Source organism: Lontra canadensis, unplaced genomic scaffold, assembly GCF_010015895.1.
Source record: "Lontra canadensis isolate GAN:19392208 unplaced genomic scaffold, GSC_riverotter_1.0 scaffold66, whole genome shotgun sequence".
In the NCBI taxonomy this organism is placed as follows: domain Eukaryota; kingdom Metazoa; phylum Chordata; class Mammalia; order Carnivora; family Mustelidae; genus Lontra; species Lontra canadensis.
This window is the reverse complement of record NW_022631060.1, coordinates 6,058,410-6,069,216: the sequence shown is the minus strand read 5'-3', so window position 1 is coordinate 6,069,216 and position 10,807 is coordinate 6,058,410.

Sequence of the window (10,807 nt, the reverse complement as noted above, 5' to 3'; positions counted from 1 at the left end):
AAGTCTGCGCAGCTGGAGCCCATAGGATGATTCTGCATATGATCAAATTTCTGACTTTCATTATTGCCTGTACCCTGAGGAAATCAGGCTCTCAGCCAGCCTAATTCCCAGAAAAGACTCTGATTGAGGCCCTCGGCCTGATTCTTTCCCGTCTAGAGCCCTTTGCCTGAGCCTCTCCAGAGGGCCAGATGCTCTTCCCGGGGAGAGGGAGGTGGGAAACTGGAGGAAACCAGAGAGACCCGGTCCCTGTTGCTGAGGAGTTTCAAGTTTAGTGGGGAAGACAATTTCAACAAGGTAGCAAGTAAAGGGCACCGTGGGACCCCAAGAAGAGGGCATTCAAGAGAGCTGGGAGGGATGAGAGAGATGAGAGAGATGAGGGAGAGCCTCCCAGAGGAGGCTACACCCAGGCAGGATCTAGTTTCCAGAAGGTTGAGCAGGAGTTGTCCGGCACATGGTGGCAGAGGAGAGGAGAGCTTTCTAAGTCCAGAATAAGCAAAATATGGGCCATGAGCATGCTGTATTTGGAAGAAGTACAAGAAAACTGGCATTAAAGGCATTAACAGCCTTTAAAGTTCCTGGAAGGGAGTGAGGCTAGAGGCGGAGGCGGGGCCAGGCGGAGTTTGACTTTGCTGTGTGGGGGGCCAGAAGCCATGCATTCCACAGCAGATGCCTGCGACCACAAAAACAATACAGACAGGTGGGGCGCCTGGGTGACTGTCCTTTACGTGGGTGGGATCAAAACCTGCATGAGGCTCCCTGCTCAGTGAGGAATAGGCTTCTCCCTCTACCTGTCCACGCCCCCCCCATTGTGCTCGCTCTCTCTCAAATAAATAAATTTTTAAAGATTTTGTTCATTTATGTGACAGAGAGATAGAAAGAGCCAGAGAGCACAAAAGGGGGGAATGGCAGAGGGAAAAGGATCTGTCTGGCTTGGGCGTCTGGTGGAGCCCTTCTTGAGATGGGGAGAAGGAGGGTTTGGTGGGAGTGGGGTGGGACAGGGTAAGAGAAGATGATGAATTCAGCCCTGAAAAGGTTAAGTTTGTGGGTACCCGCAGGGCATCCAAGTGGAGATCCACGGGCACGTGTGTTTTAATAGACTAGGACAGAAACTCTGTTAAAGATAGGAATTCTTGGGGTGCCTGGGTGGCTCAGTGTGATCTCTCTCTCTGTCAAATAAATAAATAAAATCTAAAAAAAAGAAAAAAGATAGGAATTCTCTGAACAGCATGCTTATCCACATGTCTTGTGTAGCTCCTCTCATCTCAAATCTGTAATTTTCTAGGCTATTTTTAGAGTGAAAGCATCAATTTGGAACCCAAAATACATGTAGAAACAATTGGATTAAAATTTTACCAAGGCTACACTTTTTTTAAAAAGCTATTAATTTCTAGGGGCACCTGGGTGGCTCAGAGGGTTAAGCCTCTGCCTTTGGCTCAGGTCATGATCTCAGGTTCTGGGATCAAGCCCATTGGGCTCTCTGCTCAGCAGGGAGCCTGCTTCCCCCTCTCTCTCTGCCTGCCTCTCTGCCTACTTGTGATCTCTCTCTGTGTCAAATAAATAAAATCTTTTAAAAAAAGCTATTAATTTCTAAATACAAAATTCTCCTAATATCTAATACCACTGAGTTAGGCATTGCTATGGACTAAATGTGTTCCCCACAACCTGTATATTGAAGCTCTACCCCCCAGCGTGCTGGTATTGTGAAGTGGGGACTTCAGAAGATAATTAGGTTTAGATGGGGTGATGAGTGAAAGACAACTCACAGAATAGGAGCAAATATTTGCAAATTACATACCTGCTAAGGGAATCGTGTCTAGAATATATTAAAAAAAAAAAAAAACTTATGACTCGATAATAAAAAGACAATGCAGTTTTTATTTTTATTTTTTTATTTGTTTTTTAAAAATATTTTATTTATTTATTTGAGAGAGAATGAGTGAGAGAGAGCATGAGAGAGGAGAAGGTCAGAGGGAAGAGCAGACTCTCCAAGGAGCCAGGAGCCCGATGTGGGACTCGATCCTAGAAGTCCAGGATCATGACCTGAGCCTAAGGCAGTCACTCAACCAACTGAGCCACCCAGGCGCCCTGCAGTTTTTATTTTTAAAAAAGATTTTATTTATTTATTTGAGACAAGGAGAGAGAGAGAGAGCAGGCACAGCAGGGGGAGCAGTAGGCAGAGGGAGAGGGAGACCCCCCAATGCAGGACTCGATCCTAGGACCCTGGGACCATGACCTGAGCTGAAGGCAGACGCTTACCTGACTGAGCCACCCAGTGGCCCAAAAACCCAATTTTTAAATAAGCAAAGCATTTGAGAAAAATTTCTCCAAAAAAGAGCTAGAAGTGTCCAATAAACACATGAAACAATGCCCGATATCATTATTCATTTGAGAAATGCAAATCAAAATTACAGTGACAGATCATTTCACAAACAGGAGGATGGCTACAATAATAAAGGGACAGCAACAAGTGTTGACAGAGATATGGAGAAACTGGGACTCTCGAACCCTGCCGGTGGGAGGGCGAAGCAGGGCAGCTGCTGTGGAAAACGGTCTGGCAGTTCCGTAAAAGTGTTAAACACGGGGTTACCGTGTGACCGGGTAGTTCCAACTCGTGGGGACACCCAAGATAAATAAAACATGTGTCTGCACAGAAATTTGCACATGAGGGGCACCTGGGTGGCTCATTGGGTTAAGCCTCTGCCTTCAGCTCAGGTCACGATCTCAGGGTTCTGGGATTGAGCCCTGCATCGGGCTCTCTGCTTGGCAGGGAGCCTGCTTCCGCCCCCACTCCGCCGGCCCCGCCCTGCTTGCCTGTCTGTCTGCTTGTGATCTCTCTCTCTGTCAAATAAATAAATAAAATCTTTAAAAAAAAAGAAATTTGCACATGAATGTTCATGGCAGCATTATCTATAATGGGGCATTTCCACGTAGTGATCCAAAGGGGCACTGGCACCCCAATGTTTACAGCAGCAATGTCCACAAGAGCCAAACCACGGAAAAAGTCCAGATGTCCATTGACAAATGAATGAAAAAGAAAATATGGATATCTACAATGGAATATTACTCAGCCATCGGAAAAACAAATACCGTTTAGATTAATATGGATGGAGCTAGAGCATAAACAAAATTATGCTAAGCAAAATAAGTCCTTCAGAGAAGGGAAGAGGAAAAAATAAAACAAGGTGAAATCAGAGAAGGAGAAACACCATAAGAGACTCTTAATCATAGGAAACAAACTGCTGGAGGGTTGGTGGCGGGATGGGGTAACGGGGTGATGGACATTAAGGAGGGAACGTGATGTAATGAGCATTGGGTGTCATATAAGACTGATGAATCACTGACCTCTACCTCTGAAACTAATTATGCATATGTTAATTAATTGAATTGGAAGAAGAATATATTATAATAGGGTGTCTCCATATAATCAAATACTATTTAGCAAAAAAATGTCATGACACATTGACACTATATCATGGATGAATCTTGAAGACATGATGTTCAGTGAAAAGAGCCAGGCATGGGATGCTTGGGTGGCTCAATCCGTTAAGTGCCTGCCTTTGGCTCGGTCATGATCCCAGGGTCTTGGGATTGAGTCCGTCATGGGGCTCCTTGCTCAGTGGGGAACCTACTTCTCCCTCTGCCTGCTGTTCCCCCTGCTTGTGCATTCAATCTCTCTCTCTCTCTCTCTCAAATAAAAAGGACACATCTTATATAATTCCATTCATATGAAATATCCAGAATCAGCAAATTCAGAGGGGGAGGGGAAAGGTAGATTAGTAGTTGCCAAGGGCTGGGGGAATATGAGGGAGGTGGGGAATGACTGCTAATGGGTGTGGGGCTAATTCCAGAATGATGGAAATATTCTAAAAACTATTGTGGTGATAGTGACACAACTCTGAGAATATCCTAAAAACCACTGAGTTATATACTTTAAATGGGTGACTCAGATAGTATGTGAATTACATCTCAAGAAAGCGGTCACATAAAAAAAATAAAGTGGGAGAGATCGGGCAACTCCAGAGCCTGTGTCCTTCTGTCACTACATGGGGAGAGGAGAATGAGACACCAGAAGGTCCTTTTTTTTTTTTTTAAGATTTTATTTATTCATTTGACAGAGAGAGACACAGCGAGAGAGGGAACACAAGCAAGGGGAGCGGGAGAGGGAGAAGCAGGCTTCCCGCTGAGCAGAGAGACGGATGCAGGGCTTGATCCCAGGACCCTGAGATCATGACTTGAGCAAAAGGCAGATGCTTAATGACTGAGCCACCCAGACGCCCCCAGAAGGTCCTTTTTGACATTGGTGCCCACTTCCCTCTGCCGGGACCTGGTACTCGTTGGCTGTCTAGAGGTCCCCACTATCCACTGCAGTCCCCCTTCCCCAAGACTGTCCACCAGTCGCGTAATTTCTGTCAGCTCTTACCTCGGAACTCAGCGAAGAGACTAGAGCACTGGTGTATGAAGGAAGAAGGAAAACAACCTTACGGAGCATCAACTATGTGCTGGACAAGTCACTGTGTCAGGTAAGGAGTTTCCCACAATGCTCTCACGTGATGCTCGCCAGGATCCCCTATATCTCAGGGCTCGTGTTCTTTTTGCCGAGTCAAGCTGCCTTAAAAGCCATGCCCTGAACCTCATTTCTAGGTCTGAACCTCTTTTCTAGGTCTGCCATGTAGAAACTTGGGCAGATCTCTTCTCTTGCTTTTCAGCTGTCAGCTGAAATGGTGGCTGTGGACCATCTCCGAGGTCTGCCCCAGCTCTGACCTGCTCAGTCTCTGTCAACAAGTCAGTAAAAGCCACTCACCAAAGTGTGAAGTATTCCTAATACCACAGCTAGGGTGTTGAAGGGTTTACTCCACGCCAGGCCCTATTCTGACGGTGTTTCGGGCGTGAACTCTTTCTAAGCTGAGTCACACCAACATCAGCCCCTGCTTTAGAGGCGAGGAGGAGAGGTGCCCAGAGTCGGGTTCCAGTGTACACAGCATGATTCAGGGCGGGAACACAGGGTCTAGGGGAGCTCTGCTGTAGACCTCAGCCAGCTTAATCTCTCAGCCTCATAGGACAGGAGCTCAGAGGAGCTAGGCTCTGGTGACAGAGGCACTCTCCCTGAAGCCCAGGGCTGGCTCAAGTGTTATTTGGAAATTTGTTTATAGAAAGATACCCGTGAAACAAAATTTAAAAGGGGGGGAGGCGCCAGGGTGGCTCAGTGGGTTTAGGCCTCTGCTTTGGGCTCAGGTCATAATCCCAGGGTCCTAGGATCCAGCCCTGCATCAGGCTCTCTGCTCAGTGGGGAGCCTGCTTCCTCTCTCTCTCTCTCTGCCTGCCTCTCTCTGCCTACTTGTATCTCTGTCTGTCAAATAAATAAACAAAATTTTAAAAAATAATAATAAAAATTAAAATTAAAAAACAAGAAAAAAGAGAGACGCCCATGGAGGACCAGGATTTGACCCCTGGGGAAGGAGACAGCTGCCTGGAGTTTGGAGCCCGCCTGAGGACTGGGACAGGGAGGAGCATGGCCCGGGGCTTCCCCGGGGCCGGGGGTGGGGGAGGGAGGCTGGCACTGAGGTACCCTGTGGGCACGCAAGGGAACCCGGCCCCCAAGTCTCTGGACCAGGACTTGGGGATGGCTGTGCTCTGTGTTTCTCCCCAGCAGATGGACGCCAAGTGACTGCCATTTCGCATGGGTCTGTGTGTTCCCTAACCCCCACCCCAGGAGAGTCTCTCTGCCAGCCAACCCCACACCACCTGTGGACGGTTTATGACCAGTCCCACCATCCTGTCAGATGCTGGCTTTCCTTGAACAAACTGGTTTCCTGCCATCCTTGCACACAGACTCCCACACTTGTTCCCCCAACCCCTGCCCCACAAATGGTGGTACTGGCCTAGACTCGGGTCTGGTTTCAGATTTTATTTTTTTTAACACTTTCTTTCTTTATTTTTTAAAGATTTTATTTATTTGAGAGAAAGAGAGAGAGAGAGCGAGAGCATGACCTTGGGCCGGGGGGCGGGGTGGAGCAGCAGACTCCCCACCGAGCAGGGAGCCCGATGTAGGGCTCCATCCCAAGACCCCAAGATCATGACCTGAGCCAAAGGCAGACGTTTAACTGGCTGAGCCAGCCAGACACCCTAGTTTCAGATTTTAAATTGCTATACTTCATTTGACCAAATCCTCCAAAATAACAACTTGGTTAAAGCAGAGATTTAAGTGGTTTCCGTTGAGGAAGTCCTTAAGATGTCAGCTTCTCTTTCTGGGCCTGAAGGTCTCAGATCACCTGGAGATGACCTTTTTAAATTAAAAGATAATTCCTGAGAAGGTGTTGCACACGGCACAGAGTAAGCACTAGCTACGCAGTGTTATTATCCCTGTGATTGGATGACTCTTCTTGCTTATACAAGAGTGAGTCAAGGTCATTCTGGTGTTAGGGTGCAGCAGGAATCCTTTGAGGCTCTCCAAAGCTGCTGTAGCCTGAGGTTTTGGCCACAAAGCAGGGAGGATATGAATCAATGTATGCACGAGGATCTGGAGCCCTTGGGGGTAGAGGCGTGGAAGGTCAGTACCCTGACCCTTAGACTCATGATTCAGCCAAGGAGACTGGAAGTGGACCACAGCTGCTCACTCAAGGCTGAGAGATGGCCTCTGAGATGAATTTGCCTCCAGGAAAAGAGCTGGGGCCCAGAATCTCCAGCTAGCCAGCCAGCCAGCCAGCCATCTGGTCATTCAACAAAGACTAGAGCAAACGCACTAAGGGTCAAGGTAGCATTGTATTCTGACCTTTTTTGGTCTTAGTTCCTCATCTCATATCTTGTTTTTTGTTTTTTTATAAGATATTATTTATTTATTTGACAGACAGAGACCACAAGTAGGCAGAGAGGCAGGCAGAGAGAGAGGAGGAAGCAGGCTCCCTGCTGAGCAGAGAGCCCAATGCAAGGCTGGATCCCAGGACCCTGAGATCATGACCTGAGCCGAAGGCAGAGGCTTAACCCACTGAGCCACCCAGGCAGCCCGTGTGGTTATGTTTTTAAGCAGTATCCTATATACTCTAGATTGTCTTGGGTTGAGAGAGATTATAACTCAAATATCCTTCTCAGTTATATCAAAATATTTATGAATATCAGGTTCAACAATAAAGTTCATGAAATGACTTTTTTCTATGGGCATTCAGTTAAATAGAAAGCAATTTTTACTTTTTAAAAAACTTTGGGTTCAGTAAAAGTTTCTGAGAGAGACAGAGTGGGGCTCCTTTAGATATGGTGGTGGTCCTACTCTCAAGAAATAGCGTTTAGGCAAAGACTGGACAGTTGGGAACGAATGTGATGTCTACAGAGCAGAAGTTTCTCTACACAGAGGGAACAGTCAGTGCACAGGCCCTGAAACAGGGAAGCACTTAGTTTGTGGACATGAAGGGGTGACTGTGGCAGGGGCATGGCGAGGGGTGGCAAGAGAGGCATGAGATGAATTCAGACAGGAGCGAGGGACCAGATCACGCCCAGCCTACCAGGTCGTGGGATGGAGGTTGGATTTAATTCTAGGTGCGGAATGTCACTTAGGCTGGGCTCCCCGGTGAGCAGATTCTGAGATGGATGTTGGCAGGCAGGATGTCTGTTAGCAGGTGTTCTCAGGATCAACGCCAAGGAAAGAGAGGGAAAAGAGGCAAGACTGGACAGAGAGAGAGGTTGAGCTGCTATGCCATCTCAATGGATAATGTTCCTGACCCTGCAGGGGGTTCTGAAGCCAGGGTGACCCTTTAGATTTGTCATTAGATAGCAGTTGCTTGGAGGAGGGGAGCATGACAATCCCCAGGGAGCTGACACATGAGGGCAGCACTCCCACAGTAGCTGGACACCAAGTTCATTCACAAAGGGGGAATCTGGTCTGCACATCATAGCCCACACTTGGTCCCATTTATGTTCAAGGAGGTCCCTCTGGCTGCTGCATGGAGAATAAATTACCACAGGCAGGAGTAGGTCCAGTCCGGCAAGCAATGATCGTGGTTTGGTCATGAATTGGGAGATATCGGGAGGTGAATCCAGAGCACTTAAAAACGGGTTAGAAGTGGGGCATGAAGGAAAGGGAAGAATCAAGGACACTCCCCATCTGCGGACTGAACCACTGGGGGCATAGTGATGTCCTGTGCTAAGATAGAGGATTCCAGAGTGTGGTGGGGATTAAAACCAGATGCAGTTTCTAAGTTTGAGATCCAAGAGTTGACGTCAAGAAGGTTACTGTGAAGCCAGAAACGCTGCTTTCATTTTTAGATGCGTGTAGGGGATGTGAATTTGGACTATTTATTTTTAAAGATTTTATTTATTTATTTGAGAAAGAGAGAGAGAAAGAACGAGCAGGGAGAGAGACATCTTGGTGGCTCAGTCTTTGAGCATCTGCCGTCCTAGGATAGCGTCCCACATTGGGTTCCCTGCTGGGCTTCCTGGAAGCCTGCTTCGCCCTCTCCCACTTCCCCTGCTTGTGCTCCTTCTCTCCCCCTGTCTCTGCCAAATAAGTAAATAAATCTTAAAAAAAAAAAAAAAAGAAGGAGCAGGGAGGAGAGAGCGGAAGGACAGAGAGAGAGAAGGAAGCAGACTCCCTGCTAAGCAGGGAACCCGACTAGACTCGGGGCAGCATCGCAGGACGTGGAGATCATGACCTGAGCTGAAGGCAGCCGCTTCACTGACTGAGCCAGCAAGGCGCCCCTGGGGCTAATTTTCATCCAGTGATGCCAGACACTTCTCTGGCCCTGCCTCCCTGGCTCAGGGATTGGGCTTTGGAAGACAGCGGATGCGTAGGAAGTGAGCGGGCACAGGGATAGTGTCCCGAAACTCCTCGGAAGGATCGCGACACGCGCCAAGTCCAGGACCGCGCCTCACCAGCGCCACCGTATGGCGGTGATGAGTCACAACGGCAGTCCGAGCCTCCAGGCCCCTGAACGGTGCGGAGAGAGGTCCGCCCGCAGCCGGGGCCTCACGTACCAGGCCCCACCACTCGCTATTTCCGACCGAATAAATCAGTGAGGATTCTGGACGACCTAGAGCTGGGAGGGAGAGGACGAGCCTCAAAATACAGCCATAGGTAGGCAATGGAGTTTGAGGAATTATTTAAGAAAGATGCAAGGGTTTTAGTACACCTGTGCCGTAGAGAAATACATTTATAGTAAATGAATTTGACTGCTACCGTTCAAGGAGCACTTACAAGAGGCTGGGTGATCTCATTCAGTCTGCAAGGACCCTGAGGCTCAGAGAGGTGGAAATCTGTGTCTCAAGTCACGTAGTCATCAGCTTAGCCTACCAGTGGATCTCCGCCGTGTCAGATCCAACAGGCCATTGAACGACAGATACTTTGCAATGCCCGGCCCCTCCCCCCAGCATCTAGACAGTGTCTCATGCATAACATGAACGAAATGAAATGAGTTTGTCAAATGAACGAAATGAAATTTATAGATACTATCCTACTTACCCACGTAATTTTAGAAATCAAGGGAAAGTAAAATGGAAGTAATTTGTGCTATAGAAATCTGCATTTCCACGTGTACGTGTCCAGTCAGGATCACATGAGAAGATGTAACTGAGGTGAGCAATTGTGGTGAACTGAGTGGCTCCAGAGTCACAATCTCCTGATGGCGAGGTGTCTCCTTGTGCTTCGCTCTCAGATTGCCTTCAGCTCCCTCATCGTAAATGAGGTACATTTCTAAATTCTGATTTCTACAAAAGACTCCGGGGTGAAGTAAATTCCTCATGGTCTCAGAGCCAATTTGAAGTGGGGGAAGCAGAATTAGAATCCAGGTCCGTCAATCTGACTGTAAAGCCTGGGATTTTGGCATCTTTTCTAATCTCTCATCACTGTCTTCCATCTCCCAGTCCCAGAAGATTTCTGTCATCGTGGGGCGCCAAGGCTTAAAAAACCCAAAGTGTCTGGGATGCCAGGGTGGCTCAGTTGGTTAGGTGTCTGCCTTCATTTCAGGTCAGGTCACGATCCTGGGGTCCTGGGATGAGCCCTGCATTGGGCTCCCTGCTCAGCAGGAAGCCTGCTTCTCCCTCTCCTACTCCTCCTGCTTGAGTTCCCTCTCTCTCTGTGTCTCTGTCAAATAAATCAATAAAATCTTAAAAAAAAAAAAAAAGAAAGAAAGAATTGGATTCAAACCCGGCTTCCCTTATTTACCATTTCTGCAACTTGGGGAAGTTCCTGATTCTCCTGTTGTCAGTGTTTCCTGTCTCAAGGGGGTGGTTGTGAGGGTTACATGGGCTAATGCATGAACGTGGTGAGGACACTGAGGGCCCAGCATGTACTTAGTGCTCACAAAATGTTAGGCATTATTTTTACTGTGATTCATAGTTTGGTGTGCCGAGCACTCTCCTGGGGAACGCCTGTGGCGGGCAGACACTAAGGTGACCCCCACAATCCCAGCCTCCTGGGAGTCAGATCTCTGTGTAATCTCCCCTGTAGAAGCTGCTTTCAGGCAACAGGTTTGAGCAAAGGAATATAGAAAGGACCCACAGCGATCACCACCTACCACTGAGCTGAACACACCCACCTCAAAACATCCCTAAGTGACCAACGGGCTCATCACTGAGAAACGCTATTTCTTGAGAGTAGGACCACCACCATATCTAAAGGAGCCCCACTCCGTCTCTCTCAGAAACTTTTACTGAACTCAAAGTTTTTACTTACAACCAGGCACGGTTACCAAAATAGGGAGAAGTCCCCATAAGCCCTCACCTTATTTTTCTTATTTTTTTCTTATTTATTTATTTTTAAATATTTTATTTATTTATTTGACAGAAACAGCAAGTGAGGGAACACAAGCAGGGTGGGCGGGAA